General features: G+C 38.8%; 1 long non-coding RNA gene across 1 annotated transcript in view; it reads left to right on the plus strand.

Moving 5' to 3' along the window:
- The window catches only part of LOC130708793 (uncharacterized), a 297,111-nt gene that overhangs the window by 209,985 nt on the left and 69,877 nt on the right, over window positions 1–17,249 (plus strand). Inside the window, exon 2 of the long non-coding RNA XR_009009158.1 lies at window positions 10,674–10,773. This is a non-coding gene — a long non-coding RNA (uncharacterized LOC130708793). The remainder of the gene's footprint in view (window positions 1–10,673; window positions 10,774–17,249) is intronic.

Genomic DNA, 17,249 nt, shown 5'->3' on the forward strand with positions numbered 1-17,249 from the left:
GAGCCAGAGCCCATTATTCTTCCTGCCCTGCTCCTCTTGATCCCATGCTTGCCTCTGTGTCAATGGGACTGGTTTTGATGAGCGGAAGACACTGATCTCGTTTTGTGTAGGAGGTTTTACAGCTCTCTGCCTTTGCTGTTTCACCAAGGGAAAGTCAAAGTGAGGAAAGTAGTCAAATGAGTCAGACGTCGGAATTTATTCTGAAGGGTGCTGGCATTATTTTTCTGCATTAGAGCAGCATTGGCTCTGCTTGATACCTGAATCACGATTCAAAATGGAAATCGATTTGGCTTTTACCATCTTTGAGCAGCAGATAAACTCTAACCCAGGCTTTGCTGACCCAAGGTCTTCCTGCTTCCAGAAATGGAGATCATTTGTTCATTTCATCATTTCAGCAGAAGGCTTCTTGTGGGCACGTGGTATACCTCTCAGAAAGGCTTGATAAAAGAATGAATGAATGAATGAATGGAGTGAGATTGTTTGAGGAATTTGGTGCCTCAAAATTGTATGATCATAGTTTGTGTTTCCTCTCTGTTGTAAAGAGAAACTTTATGCATTGAGTTCTATTATTGCCAGACAATTCACAGGATCAAATCATAATGTGTAAGAACTGGAAAGAACCTCACACACGACCTGTTCTATTCTACTGAAAAAGACCAAGAACTGAAGGGAAGTGACTTGACCAAGGTCATACAGTTAATAAAGGCAAAGTCTATACCCTACCTTCCTGTCTTTTCTGTTTCAACTAAACCTGCTGCTTTCCCTTTTCATTTTTATAGTTCATTTGAAAAGAAATATTACTGATTCTCAAAATAGACAAAAATTCCATCCAAATACTCTAAAATCCTTTTGAAGTCAAGAAGACACAGTGAATTTGCCAAATAAGACTCACCCAAGTCATTCATTCGTTCATTCATTTAACAAATATTGAGAGCTTATTTTGTGCCAGGCATTGGTCTATATGCTAAGAATATAGAAACACAAAGACAGGCAAGGTCTCTTCCCTTCTGGGGCTTACATTCTAGTTTATATTCAGAAAGAATGTTTCATCTGTGAGTGTCACTCACCAGCTATATGACCTGGGACAGATTTCTCAATCTATCTGAGCCTCATATTTCCTTGTCTGAATAACGAAGCCAGAAAATCCCACTTCGCTTTGTCGTTGGGAGGACCAAAAAAGTAATGTTGGCAAGTCAGTCGGCAAAGTGCCAGGCACATGGTAATAACTTAGGGTGGCTTTTGTCCTATTCAAGCCTGGGTATTCCAGTTGCCCTGGTTTCAGCCCTATTGTTTTTCTTCTTTCAAGAGCTGCAGCATGGTGGAAGCTTTGCCCAGAGCAATCCCTTGCCTGCTTAAGTTCCAACCATACTAATTTTATTTTTCTTCCACAAACACTCCTACCTCCTTCTTCCTTTAGTGTCTTTGGATCTGACCCTCTTCCTGGAACATCTAACCCTCCCAACTTCCCTCTAAGGCCTCCTACTGCCTTTTTTATCTGCCTCACTCCTGCTCCTCTTTACTCTCAGTTTAATTGTCACTCGGCAAGAAGTCCTCCCCTAACGTCCCAGGTTTAGTCAGATCTTTGCTACACACTCTTACAGTAGGTCGGTTGACGTGACTTGCAGAGCCCAGCCCAAAATGAAAATGTGGAACCCTTTGTTCAAAAAGCAAAACAGGGCTTCCCTGGTGGCGCAGTGGTTGAGAATCTGCCTGCTAATGCAGGGGACACGGGTTCGAGCCCTGGTCCCGGAAGATCCCACATGCCGCGGAGCAGCTGGGCCCGTGAGCCACAATTACTGAGCCTGCGCGTCTGGAGCCTGTGCTCCGCAACAAGAGAGGCCGCTACAGTGAGAGGCCCGCGCACCGTGATGAAGAGTGGCCCCCACTTGCCACAACTAGAGAAAGCCCTTGCACAGAAACGAAGACCCAACACAGCCATAAATGAATGAATAAATAAATAAATGAATAAATTAAAAAATTTAAAAAAAAAAATTAAAAAAAAAAAAAAAAAAGCCAAACAAAGCATTGTGAAAAGTGTTAGATTATAAAGGTTTTCCCTTCTTCCTTCTCTCTTGACTTGTCATGGTGTTTTTTAGTTGTTATTTAATGTTCTCCATAAAGAAAAGTTAAAATTTGTAACTATTAGCATTCATTTAATAAATTATTAAATTATAGTATACAATTTTAAATTATTATATTTTGACATCTATCATGATAGTGTGCAAAGCCAGTTTTAGTGCAAATATGAGGTTAATACATATGCAAAAATAGGAATTACACAATTCCTGTTTTGTCGCTCATACATGCATGTGTATTTCCTTCTTACCAGAACACAGGGAATGTTTCACAAAACTAATTTAGATGTTTTTATTTCATGTCTTGATATGCACATATTCTATCAAAGTTCTCTACTTCCAGCTTAAGGATGGGTAAAGAAGGGCGGAAACAAAAAGGAACTATGGGTTATCCTTTCCTCCCCTTCTCTTCAATGTCATCATATCCAGCATAAGTCGTTGGCTGATACAGGAAAGCAACATGAATAAGAAAAGATATGATGGACTTTCTTGGTCGTTCATATTTCTTTCGATGTCATTAGCCTCTTTCTGCATTCAAGTACGTTCTGGTTAGAACAGAAAGGGTTGCCTCTGGGTGCTGTCAGTATGCCTGCTTACTCAGTCTTAGATGTAAGATACTTATACTCAAAATTTTAAGTATCACTGAAATGCCACATATCCTAGGCCCACCAGGTTATGTTAGTTTCCCTGATCTCCCTGTGTTATATGGTTGCTTCCCACTAGCTACCTGTTTTACGTTTGGTAGTGTATATATGTCCATGGCACTCTCTCATTTTGTCACAGCTTACCCTTCCCCCTCCCCATATCCTCAAGTCCATTCGCTAGTAGGTCTGTGTCTTTATTCCCGTCTTACCACTAGGTTCTTCATGACTTTTTTTTGTTTGTTTTTTTTTCCCTTAGATTCCATATATATGTGTTAGCATACTGTATTTATTTTTCTCTTTCTGACTTACTTCACTCTGTATGACAGACTCTAACTCCATCCACCTCACTACAAATAACTCAATTTCGTTTCTTTTTATGGCTGAGTAATATTCCATTGTATATATGTGCCACATCTTCTTTATCCATTCCTCTGTTGATGGACACTTAGGTTGCTTCCATGTCCTGGCTATTGTAAATAGAGCTGCAATGAACACTTTGGTACATGACTCTTTTTGAATTATGGTTTTGTCAGGTTATATGCCCAGTAGTGGGATTGCTGGGTCATATGGTAGTTCTATTTTTAGTTTTTCAAGGAACCTCCATACTGTTCTCCATAGTGGCTGTATCAATTTACATTCCCACCAACAGTGCAAGAGGGTTCCCTTTTCTCCACACCCTCTCCAGCATTTATTGTTTGCAGATTTTCTGATGATGGCCATTCGGACCGGTGTGAGGTGATACCACAATGTAGTTTTGATTTGTATTTCTCTAATGATTAGTAATGTTGAGCATTCTTTCATGTGTTTGTTGGCAATCTGTATATCTTCTTTGAAGAAATGTCTATTTAGGTCTTCTGCCCATTTTTGGATTGGGTTGTTCGTTTTTGTTATTGAGCTGCATGAGCTGCTTGTAAATCTTAGAGATTAATCCTTTGTCAGTTAATCATTTGCAAATATTTTCTCCCATTCTGAGGGTTGTCTTTTGGTCTTGTTTATGGTTTCCTTTGCTGTGCAAAAGCTTTTAAGTTTCATTAGGTCCCATTTGTTTGTTTTTGGTTTTATTTCCATTTCTCTTGGAGCTGGGTCAAAAAGGTTCTTGCTGTGATTTATGTCATAGAGTGTTCTGCCTATGTTTTCCTCTAAGAGTTTGATAGTGTCTGGCCTTACATTTAGGTCTTTAATCCATTTTGAGTTTATTTTTGTGTATGGTGTTAGGGAGTGTTCTAATTTCATACTTTTACATGTACCTGTCCAGTTTTCCCAGCACCACTTATTGAAGAGGCTGTCTTTTCTCCACTGTGTATGCTTGCCTCCTTTATCAAAGATAAGGTGACCATATGTGCATGGGTTTATCTCTGGGCTTTCTATTCTGTTCCATTGATCTACATTTCTGTTTTTGTGCCAGTACCATACTGTCTTGATTACTGTAGCTTTGTAGGATAGTCTGAAGTCAGGCAGCCTGATTCCTCCAGCTCCATTTTTCGTTCTCAAGATTGCTTTGGCTATTCGGGGTCTTTTGTGTTTCCATACAAATTGTGAAATTTTTTGTTCTAGTTCTGTGAAAAGTGCCAGTGGTAGTTTGATAGGGATTGCATTGAATCTGTAGATTGTTTTGGGTAGTAGAGTCATTTTCACAATGTTGATTCTTCTAATCCAAGAACATGGTATATCTCTCCATCTATTAGTATCATCTTTAATTTCTTTCATCAGTGTCTTATAATTTTCTGCATACAGGTCTTTTGTCTCCTTAGGTAGGTATACTCCTAGATATATTATTCTTTTTGTTGCAGTGGTAAATGGGAGTGTTTTCTTAATTTCACTTTCAGATTTTTCATCATCAGTGTATAGGAATGCAACAGATTTCTGTGCATTAATTTTGTATCCTGCTACTTTACCACATTCATTGATTAGCTCTAGTAATTTTCTGGTAGCATCTTTAGGATTCTCTATGTATAGTATCATGTCATCTGCAAACAGTGACAGCTTTATTTCTTCTTTTCCGATTTGGATTCCTTTTATTTCTTTTTCTTCTCTGATTGCTGTGGCTAAAACTTCCAAAACTATGTTGAATAATAGTGGTGAGAGTGGGCAACCTTGTCTTGTTCCTGATCTTAGTGGAAATGGTTTCAGTTTTTCACCATTGAGGATGATGTTGGCTGTGGGTTTGTCATATATGGCCTTTATTATGTTGAGGAAAGTTCCCTCTATGCCTACTTTCTGCAGGGCTTTTATCATAAATGGGTGTTGAATTTTGTCGAAAGCTTTCTCTGCATCTATTGAGATGATCATATGGTTTTTCTCCTTCAATTTGTTAATATGGTGTATCACGTTGATTGATTTGCGTATATTGAAGAATCCTTGCATTCCTGGAATAAACCCCACTTGATCATGGTGTATGATCCTTTTAATGTGCTGTTGGATTCTGTTTGCTAGTATCTTGTTGAGGATTTTTGCATCTATGTTCATCAGTGATATTGGCCTGTAGTTTTCTTTCTTTGTGATATCTTTGCCTGGTTTTGGTATCAGGGTGATGGTGGCCTCATAGAATGAGTTTGGGAGTTTCCTCCCTCTGCAATATTTTGGAAGAGTTTGAGAAGGATAGGTGTTAGCTCTTCTCTAAATGTTTGATAGAATTCGCCTGTGAAGCCATCTGGTCCTGGGCTTTTGTTTGTTGGAAGATTTATAATCACAGTTTCAATTTCAGTGCTTGTGATTGGTCTGTTCATATTTTCTATTTCTTCCTGGTTCAGTCTTGGCAGGTTGTGCATTTCTAAGAATTTGTCCATTTCTTCCAGGTTGTCCATTTTATTGGCATAGAGTTGCTTGTAGTAATCTCTCATGATCTTTTGTATTTCTGCAGTGTCAGTGGTTACTTCTCCTTTTTCATTTCTAATTCTATTGATTTGAGTCTTCTCCCTTTTTTTCTTGATGAGTCTGGCTAATGGTTTATCAATTTTGTGTATCTTCTCAAAGAACCAGCTTTTAGTTTTATTGATCTTTGCTATCATTTCCTTCCTTTCTTTTTCATTTATTTCTGATCAGATCTTTATGATTTCTTTCCTTCTGCTAGCTTTGGGGTTTTTTTGTTCTTCTTTCTCTAATTGCTTTAGGTGCAAGGTTAGGTTGTTTATTTGAGATGTTTCCTGTTCTTAAGGTAGGATTGTATTGCTCTAAACTTCCCTCTTAGAACTGCTTTTGCTGCATCCCATAGGTTTTGGGTCATCGTGTCTCCACTGTCATTTGTTTCTAGGTAGTTTTTGATTTCCCCTTTGATTTCTTCAGTGATCACTTCGTTATTAAGTAGTGTATTGTGTAGCCTCCATGTGTTTGTATTTTTTACAGATCTTTTCCTGTAATTGATATCTAGTCTCATAGCGTTGTGGTCGGAAAAGATACTTGATACGATTTCAATTTTCTTAAATTTACTAAGGCTTGATTTGTGACCCAAGATATGATCTATCCTGGAGAATGTTCCATGAGCACTTGAGAAAAATGTGTATTCTGTTGTTTTTGGGTGGAGTGTCCTATAAATATCAATTAAGTCCATCTTGTTTAAGGTATCATTTAAAGCTTGTGTTTCCTTATTTATTTTCATTTTGGATGATCTGTCCATTGGTGAAAGTGGGGTGTTAAAGTCCCCTACTATGATTGTGTTACTGTCGATTTCCCCTTTTATGGTTGTTAGTATTTGCCTTATGTATTGAGGTGCTCCTATGTTGGGTGCATAAATATTTACAATTGTTATACCTTCCTCTTGGATCGATCCCTTGATCATTATGTAGTGTCCTTCTTTGTCTCTTGTAATAGTCTTTATTTTAAAGTCTATTTTGTCTGATATGAGAATTGCTACTCCAGCTTTCTTTTGATTTCCATTTGCATGGAATATCTTTTTCCATCCCCTCACTTTCAGTGTGTATGTGTCCCTAGGTCTGAAGTGGGTCTCTTGTAGACAGCATATATACAGGTCTTGTTTTTGTATCCATTCAGCCAGTCTGTGTCTTTTGATGGGAGCATTTAATCCATTTACATGTAAGGTAATTATCGATATGTATGTTCATATTCCCATTTTCTTAAATGTTTTGTGTTTGTTATTGTAGGTGTTTTCCTTCTCTTGTGTTTCTTGCCTTGAGAAGTTCCTTTAGCATTTGCTGTAAAGCTGGTTTGGTGGTGCTGAACTCTCTCAGCTTTTGCTTGTCTGTAAAGGTTTTAATTTCTCCATCAAATCTGAACGAGATCCTTGCTGGGTAGAATAATCTTGGTTTTAGTTTTTTCTCCTTCATCACTTTAAATATGTCCTGCCACTCCCTTCTGGCTTGGAGAGTTTCTGCTAAAAGATCAGCTGTTAACCTTATGGGAATTCCCTTGTGTGTTATTTGTTGTTTTTCCCTTGCTGCTTTTAATATGTTTTCTTTATATTTAATTTTTGATAGTTTGATTAATATGTGTCTTGGCATGTTTCTCCTTGGATTTATCCTGTATGGGACTCTCTGTGCTTCCAGGACTTGATTAACTATTTCCTTTCCTATATTAAGGAAGTTTTCAACTATAATCTGTTCAAATATTTTCTCAGTCCCTTTCTTTTTCTCTTCTTCTTCTGGGACCCCTATAATTTGAATGTTGGTGCGTTTAATGTTGTCCCAGAGGTCTCTGAGACTGTCCTCAGTTCTTTTCATTCTTTTTTCTTTATTCTGCTCTGCAGTAGTTATTTCCACCATTTTATCTTCCAGGTCACTTATCCGTTCTTCTGCCTCAGTTATTCTGCTATTGATCCCATCTAGAGTATTTTTAATTTCATTTATTGTGTTGTTCATCGTTGTTTGTTTCCTCTTTAGCTCTTCTACGTCCTTGTTAAATGTTTCTTGCATTTTGTCTATTCTATTTCCAAGATTTTGGATCATCTTTACTATCATTATTCTGAATTCTTTTTCAGGTAGACTGCCTATTCCCTCTTCATTTGTTAGGTCTGGTGTGTTTTTACCTTGCTCCTTTATCTGCTGTGTGTTTTTCTGTGTTCTCATTTTGCTTATCTTACTGTGTTTGGGGTCTCCTTTTCACAGGCTGCAGGTTCGTAGCTCCCGTTGTTTTTTGTGTCTGTCCCCAGTGGCTAAGGTTGGTTCAGTGGGTTGTGTAGGCTTCCTGGTGGAGGGGACTAGTGCCTGTGTTCTGGTGGATGAGGCTGGATCTTGTCTTTCCGGTGGGCAGGTCCACATCTGGTGCTGTGTTTTGGGGTGTCTGTGGCCTTATTATGATTTTAGGCAGCCTCTCTGCTAATGGATGGGGCTGTGTTCCTGTCTTGCTAGCTGTTTGGCATAGGGTGTCCAGCACTGTAGCTTGCTGGTCATTGAGTGAAGCTGGGTCTTGGTGTTGAGATGGAGATCTCTGGGAGATTTTCGCCGTTTGGTATTCTGTGGAGCTGGGAGTTCTCTTGTGGACCAGTGTCCTGAAGTTGGCTCTCCCACCTCAGAGGCACAGCCCTGATGCCTGGCTGGAGCACCAAGAGCCTTTCATCCACATGGCTCAGAATAAAAGGGAGAAAAAATAGAAAGAAAGAAAGAGGATAAAATAAGATAAAATAAAATAAAATAATTAAAATAAAAAATAACTATTAAGAAAAAAAATTTTTTAAGTAAAAAAAAAAAAAAAACGGACTGACAGAACCCTAGGACAAATGGTGAAAGCAAAGCTATACAGACAAAATCTCACACAGAAGCATACACATACACACTCACAAAAAGAGGAAAAGGGGAAAAAATAATATATCTTGCTCCCAAGGTCCACCTCCTCAATTTGGGATGATTCGTTGTCTATTCAGGTATTCCACAGATGCAGGTACATCAAGTTGATTATGGAGCTTTAATCCGCTGCTCCTGAGGCTGCTGGGAGAAATTTCCCTTTCTCTTCTTTGTTCGCACAGCTCCTGGGTTTCAGCTTTGGATTTGGACCCGCCTCTGCGTGTAGGTCGCCTGAGGGCGTCTGTTCTTCGCCCAGACAGAACGGGGTTAAAGGAGCAGCTGCTTCGGGGGCTCTGGCTCACCCAGGCCGCGGGGAGGGAGCAATATGGAGGAGGTGGGGCGAGCCTGTGGCGGCAGAGGCCTGCATGAAGTTGCAGCAGCCTGAGGCGCGCCGTGCGTTCTCCCAGGTAAGGTGTCCCTGGTTCACGGGACACTCGCGGTGATGGGCTGCACAGGCTCCGTGAGGGGAGGTGTGGAGAGTGACCTGTGCTGCACACAGGCTTCTTGGTGGCGGCAGCAGCAGCTTTAGCGTCTCATGCCCGCCTCTGGGGTCCGCGCTCATAGCCGCGGCTCGCGCCTGTCTCTGGAGCTCGTTTAGGCGGCGCTCTGAATCCCCGCTCCTTGCGCGCCACGAAACAAAGAGGTAAGAAAAAGTCTCTTGCCTCTTCGGCAGCTGCAGACTTTTTTCCCGGACTCCCTCCGGGCTAGCTGTGGTGCGCTACCCCCTTCAGGCTCTGTTCACGCCGCCAACCCCAGGCCTCTCCCTGCGATCCGACCGAAGCCTGAGCCTCAGCTCCCAGCCCCGCCCGCCCCGGCGGGTGAGCAGACACGCCTCTTGGGCTGGTGAGTGCTGCTCGGCGCCAAGCCTCTGTGCGGGAATCTCTCCGCTTTGCCCTCCGCACCCCTGTTGCTGCGCTCTCCTCCGCGGCTCCGAAGCTTCCCCCCTCCGCCACCCGCAGTCTCTACCCGCGAAGGGGCTCCTAGTGTGTGGAAACCTTTCCTCCTTCACGGCTCCCTCCCACTGGTGCAGGTCCCGTCCCTATTCTTTTGTCTCTGTTATTTCTTTTTTCTTTTGCCCTACCCAGGTACGTGGGGAGTTTCTTGCCTTTTGAGAGGTCTGAGGTCTTCTGCCAGCGTTCAGTAGGTGTTCTGTAGGAGTTGTTCCACATGTAGATGTGTTTCTGATGTATTTGTGGGGAGGAAGGTGATCTCCGCGTCTCACTCTTCCGCCATCTTCTCCTCTGTCTCCTCATATATTTTTAACCTTGAAAAAGTTATTCAACTTCGATAAATCTGTTTCCTCACCTGTAAAATGGGAACAATATTCAGAGTAATCTCATAGAGATGTTGTGAGTATTCGGTGAGATAGCATATGTGAAATCTTTGCACAGCATTATCATCTAGTAAGACCCCGTAAAAATTTTAGCTACCATTGTTATATTATTACTGTCAGTTCTTATAGTCACTGAATTTTCTCACAGTCTATGCCTCACTGGAAAATGATGAGCGTACCTAATATTTGTTGAGAAGTAACATATAAGTGTAGTTTTAGAACCATATTTATAACTCTTAAACTATTCTTTCTTAGACCTATAACTGTTAACATTTGCTTTAATTTATTGTTTGAAAGGGAGAGAAATAGGAACTGATTTGTACACTTTTATAGTCAGAATTCATACTTCACACTATCCATTCAGCACTCTGGGTTTGATGTAAAGACAGTAAGGAAAGAGAGAATAAGGTAACACTGGCAAAGAAGAGTGAAATATATTCTAAAACAGCGGGTCTTCGCCATGCTCAGATGCTGAAACACATGGAACTATACTGTTATCATCTGAAACAACCAAATGGAATTTTTTAATGATGTACACTTTTGATGTGTTTAATTCCATCTTAAAATCTGGGAATAATTTTACTACATTAAAACATTACTGTGCAAATTAAAAACACTATAAAATCACAGCTCTGTGAACAGAAGTATGCAAAAAATAAAGTGCTTGAACTAAGTAATCATGCGTGATTTTTTGAGTTCTTCCAGTAACAGGTTTTGCCACTGATTTTATTATCTTTTAATGATCAAGATGTTTAACAAAAATAAAATTCAGAAAAATGTATACTATTAGTAAAATAAGATGAACTGAAGTCAATATGATCAATCAATTTCTCTTTTCTTCCCATTCAGAATGGGAATACTGACATTGTTTGTTTGTTTGTTTTTGTAGCTGGAGGACACAGTCCTGCTTGTCAACCACCAGTGTTCCATGTGAGCATAGTTCTGAATCACAACCTACAAGTGAGAACGGAAAGAAGCCCTACTTAAGGGTAAGTCGGGCTTATGTGGCTTTAATTGCAACACTTTAAAAAAAGATATAGAGGTGATATTTTCCTGTGGGTATAATAAGAATCAATGGTGAGATGTAGCTGCCAAGAAAACTAATTGGACAGACTACAGTAACAGCAAAATCATCGCTAGAGCAAAAGAAATGGCATTTCTTCCTGTTCTGTAATCGAGAGGCAACATCCAGATTATTACATTCCGTTCAGAATGTAGAATTTTAACTTGGGTAGAAATAAACAAGTGTACTTTCAGGATTTTGCCACCAGGGCCATGAACTACAAGCGCACCAATAAGTGCCTCATTTCTACACCCTGTTAACCGAGACTCCCCCAACCCCAGCAAACCACCCTTGACCCAGGCCTCCAGCAGGAAAGGGGAGAATCAGGAGAATAGGGCAGGAAACATGAACTCAATAAAATGTAAACATATTATTTAGTAGCCAGAGATGCTACTGAACATGAGAAGACCTATCATCTGTACCTACAGTGCTCAATACGGTAGCTGCCAGCTATAGGTGTTCATGAGTTCTTAAAATGGATAGACTGAATAGATAGGTACTGTGCATGTGAAATACACACTAAATTTTAAAGTTTTATGTGAAAAAAATGCAAAATATTGCACTTATAATTTTTATATTGATTAAAAATCGATATCATGTTTGGGGTATTTTGACTTAAATAAAATATATTATTAAATTTAATTTTACCCATTTCTGTTTATAGTTTTTAACGTGGCTACTAAAAAATTTAAAATACATTTATGCTTTACATTATGTTTCTATTGGACAACGTTTTTCTAGACTGGATCAAATTTTCTTTTTCTGTAAAGAGCTAGATGTTAAAACTATTTTACACTTGTGTCTGTCACAATTACTCAACTCTATATGGTGCGCTAGCAGCGATAGGCAGTATGTCACCAAATGAATGTGGCTGTGTCCCAATAAAGCTCTATTTATGGATATTAAATTGTAAATGCCATACATTTTCATGTACTATGAAATATTACTTTTTCTTTCTTTCAAACAATTTTAAAATGCAAAAGCTATTCGTTGGCCTATAGAAACAGGCTGCTCATGGGCCATAGTTTGCCAACCCCTGTTCTAGACCTTACTCTGCACTTACTAACTTTGGCCCTTACTAAAATGACTTAGTCTATATCCTTATTTAAAAATTGTAATGTTTACAGCTTAATTATAGAGTCCCCCGTCCCCCACCAAGCTGTTGAGTTTCAAGTGACATGACAAGTAAATAACTTTACAACTTGATACAAAGATAAAATAGGCCAAGAATAGAATAAACTGTTTCTAAAAGTAGTAAAGTTCCTGATATTAGAAATGTTTAAACAGAGGGAAGTTTCTAGAAAAGGATTTTGTAGACGAAAATTAAATACTAAGTGTATGATTTAATTCAATGTGTAATAACTCCCTTACAAACCCCAAACACATTTTGTTTTGCTTTGTTTTGTTGTTATACATTAACTCAATTTTAGTTGAAATGTTGTGGGAAAAATTCAACAAAAGATCTCAGAGTTCAGGTTCTGACTCCTATCATAGAAATAATCAATTTATTATATTGAAAATCATCAATTCATCGAAGATTTAGTAGGAATCTCAAATCTGATAGATTGCATTTCTTTCCATTTTGGTAGTAGAATATGGTAAGGTTTTAACACAAGGAAATAAGATTATGGAAAGTAGATTGGTATAATTCTTCCTTTTATCTATCAAAGTAATATTAGTGAATTATCTGCAATTTATTTGAACGTATAACCAATGACTGAAAATAAGTTGATAATTAATATTTTAAGTGTACTTTTAATAAATATCCTCCCAGTGTTTTGATCCTCTTTGCCAATTCCTTCATGCTCTTCAGCTGAGTTATAAGTATAGAATGTGTGATACAGTTACAAAGAGTTTATATTTCTTGGGGTAATAAATTGGCCTCAATCGCTAATGGATTCTTTATACTGATTGAATTTGCATGTTGAATTGGTTGAAATTGCCTGACCATATTTCAAGTTTGAATACAAAAGTATGTCGAGCTATTAATTTTGTGTTGCTGTTGTTGGTTTGAATGATGTAGGTGGTTGAAGCTAGAGCAGGAGATTAAATTAATTTCTGCCTTCGCCTTAGCCCAGCCTTTTTCTGTGTATAATGTATCTGTGACATTTGTCCTCATTCCGAGAGAAAATGAGGAAAACTCATCAGAATGAATGACCAGTCCTCATTAAACTGATGATTTGGGGGGAGATTTCCTTTGATTCAATGCAATGAAACATTACCTTCCTGAAGAATGAGCTTAGCAAGGGGAAATCCAAAAGTGAATGTACACCAACCAAAATCAATCAAATCATCCTAACTATTTCAAGGGTAAAAAGGAAAACAATAGAGTATCTTCCAGCTGCTGACATAGAAATCAACATGTCTGATGTTTGGTCCCACGTGTGAGGAGCAAATACTTCCAATAGATGCTCTGTTTTCTCAAATCCACATGAGCTGGACATTTACTAATTTGTTCTAAAGGCTAGAATAAATGGGGTAGTTTTTACATTTTCAATTATAAAATGCAATCCTATGCAAATGTCCTGAGACTAGACCATAACATTCTCTCACAGTCTCTCCAGAGAGTAAAATTTCAGTTGCAAAACAACTCTAATCCTTAAAGCGTTTATGAAAACTTAGGTGGAAGACAGGACAAATAAGCCTTTGCAAACAAGCTCCAAGGGAATATATGTAGCCCACATCCATCATCCGCAGTGTATCTCCTATTACACACAAATTCGTCTTAGAGAAAGGGAGAAGCAGCCCCTATTGATTTTCTTCATCTCTCCGGGGATAGAACTTCAAAATTGGTCAATTACAGTATTTCAGATTTCCTTGCTGCTAACCTGGGCATACAATATTTGTCCTAACTAGTAGGCAGAAGTATATTTTATCCAGTTAATGTTTATATTCATGGTTGTGTGTAAATCAAAATTAGAAGTCAGCTTTTGTTTCCAATATATACTTTAGAAAAATTATTTTGTTATATTGTGGTTTGTGATTATGAAAGTAACATATGCACCCTTGAGAGACTTTGGAAAATACTGAAATAAACAAAAATTTTAAAAATCCCTTATATCCCTACTACCTAGAAATAACTACTATTTATTTTCAAATACATTTCTTTTCAGTCTTTTTTTCATACTTTTTCATTAATTTATTCAATTAATATGTATAATGCCCAATACATACCAAGCATCACACTATCATTTGGACACATGATGGTGAATGAAAGAGACATTGTTTTGCATTTACAAAATTTAGCATTTAGTCAGCGACAAGCAAACTGATGCAAAATAATGTGCTCTGTGCCTTAATAGAATGAGTCAGAATATGATAGTCACACATGAAAGGAAAAAATTGTCCAGACTTGGGAGACAATAGGGAAGGTTTATAGGAAAAATATTGACTATAGGCCTAAGATTGGGTAGCATTTAGTCAGACAAAGAGGAAGGATAGAGGTGGAAAAGCATTGACTAAGAAGAAAGACTCAGGTAAAATGTTTGGTGGGTGTTCTAGAAAGTAAATAGCTGATGATTATAGCTTCAGAGGGTGAAGAGGAGATTGGAAAATAGTGGGACCCACACAGTGACAGAAGCCATATGTGGCAATCCTTGGAAATAATGTATATTCACTAGGCTATAACTAAGAAACTCTAAAAAGAGACCTCATATACAGTATCTCAAACAAAATGGAAGCTTATTTTTCTCTCATGCATGCATACGAAGAAAGGTGAGTGATCTGTTGTGGGTAGCCAGCTCTACTCAACCTGATCATCTAGAGACTTAAGTTCCTTCTTTCTTGGGGCTCCTTCATTCCCTAGGGTGCTGTCTACATGGTCACACAGTCTATTAGCTCCCTTGCACCACATCTAGTTTCCACCCTGCAGGAGGAAGTGAGGAAATAGACAATACACAATTTCCTTTTAAGAAACTGACAATTGTCTATATTCCATTGTTGAGAAATTGGTAACATGAGCACCTTGGGAAATGGTACGTCCAGTTCAGAGGGCAGAATACCTGCTCACTTAAACTTTGAAAGAAAAATTCTGTACTAAAAAGAACAGGAGAATATTTTCCTCACCATGATTTGAAGTCTGGATTGTATTTTAAGAATAACGGAAGGCCATTGAAAATTTTGAACAAGGGGATATTATTGTCAGATATGAATTGTAGAACTTGACCGTAGAGTGGAAGATGAATTGGAGGCTAACAGGAATGGAGACAGGACTACTAGCTGACAGACTGTGTGATGAAACAAATTCAGGCAAGGGATAATGGCGTCTTGGGCTGGGACAGAGGCAGAGGAATTACGAGGAAAGCAGCATTCATTTATGAGTCAGACTGAGTCATTTATGAGGCAGAATTGCAGAGCTGGATGCATCATTTTCTGTGGAGGGTAATCGTGAGGGAGAGCGAGAAGTCAAAACGTCTGGCTTGGTAACTGGTGGGAAGGTGCCGTTCCCTGATTATATCTGTGGGTTTGCACTATTTCAGAGATCACCACAAAATCTAGTAGCTTAAAATAACAACTCTTTATTTAGCTTTGATTGTGTGGGTCAATTGGGCAGGGCTCAATTAAGCCATATTCTGCTAATCTCAGCTGGACTCATGCATCTCAGGCCACCTGTGGGTCAACTAGGATTCTGGAGGTGAAGTGGTATGACAAGGACATCTCGGATTCAAGTTTTCCATCAGTCAGCAGATTAGACTTACTGGGCTTATTCACGTGGTGCCAACAGAATCTAAGAGCACAAAGAATGGAAGTGACCCTATGCACGAGCACTTTTAAAGTCTCTGCTCGTATCCTGTATGCTTTGGTCTCATTGAACAATGCAAGGCACACGGTTACACCCAGTCACTGTGGAAAGGAGCCATGAAAACCTTGAGGGCTATTGTTGCAAGAATCTGTAAACCTGATATAGAAAACAATGCACAGGGTGTAGTGGAAAAAATTTCACTGGCCTTGAATTTTGGAAATAGGGAGAGTGGAGGTTCTTTCTGGGAACCAAATCGAACCAAATCTGTATAATTTTGAACATCACTTCACCTCTTTGGACTTCATTTTCTGCATCCCTAGAGACTGAGCTTGATTTACCCCAATGTCTAAGATTTATGACACTGATTAGTATTTTGTTTCTGATAGTATAAGCAAAAGGCCATCTTGAAACTTTGACTGTCAGATCTGGTTTCTTTCAAATAGAGGGAAAAAAAAATTGGAGTAACTAAAGTCTTTGTTCTATTGGTTTTTTCTGTTCTATTGACCTGTGATTCCACAATTTGACACTGACTGTCCAATTGTCATTTGCCACATTGGCCTTATGCTAATGTTTATTTGTTTATAGAAACCAGCGTATCAGCGTTAGTCAGCAAATAAATGATCTTATTCTGTATAACTTATTTAAAAATATAGATAAATGATGATTTTGAAATGTGTTCTTTAATGTTCATCACACCTTGTGGAACCTATATTGTTTTCTAGGTTATATTTGTGACTTGTTTAGTAACATTAACTGTAAATCTGTGACTAGCCAACTTGTTGCTAAAACTCGGCCTCTGTTCACCGGTGCCGAATAGAAATGCAGAAATAGTTTTGGGTGAAGTAGGAAGGACTAGCTTTATTGCTTTGCCAGGCAAAAGGGGCTACAGTGGGCGAATGCCCTCAAAACTGTGTGTCCCGCCCTGGAGAGGATAGTGAGGAGTCTTACAATGTTCAAGGAGCAGGGCGTGGTCAGCTTGTGGACCTTCTTCTGATTGGTCGGTGGTGAGGTAATCAGGAGTCAGCATCATCAACCTTCTGGTTCCAACTGGTTTGGGGTCTATGAGCTTGTGGGCAGCATACAGTTAACTTCTTCCACCTGGTGGGGTTTCAGTATCTGCAAAACATCTCAAAGGACATGGCTCAGAATATTATCTATAGTCCTTGAGGAAGAATTAAAGGTCCTTGTCTTTGTTTAATGGTTAAATTATTATTATTTTGTATTGTTTGACTGTTTTCCTTCTTTCTACATTTTCTCACTTCTCTGATTAAATTTATTCTTTGACTAAAGTTCTTCTACAGACAAAAGGCAGGCAGAGGACATAGGTGGGAGTCTCTTCTGGGAAGGCCTCATAGGGTCCTGTTTGGTTACAAACTTGGTTTGTCTAAAGTTGGCATTTTAATTCCTGCCTAATTATGATATCAGCTGTTGTGGAAACACATGCCACCATAACCACTTAGCTTATACTGTATATCACATGTCAAGGAACTATCTAAAACTATATGATGTGATTTTAGAGCTAGAATAAACAATGTAAATAATTTTATTCAAATCACTCATTTTATAGGATGAAAATAACACCCAGAAAACGTAAGCATATTGGGTCAAGTCATATGGTGAGAAGATCATCCACATTGTAACTCACACCTAAGTTCAACTTC

The sequence above is a fragment of the Balaenoptera acutorostrata genome, chromosome 9, assembly GCF_949987535.1.
Source record: "Balaenoptera acutorostrata chromosome 9, mBalAcu1.1, whole genome shotgun sequence".
Taxonomy (NCBI): domain Eukaryota; kingdom Metazoa; phylum Chordata; class Mammalia; order Artiodactyla; family Balaenopteridae; genus Balaenoptera; species Balaenoptera acutorostrata.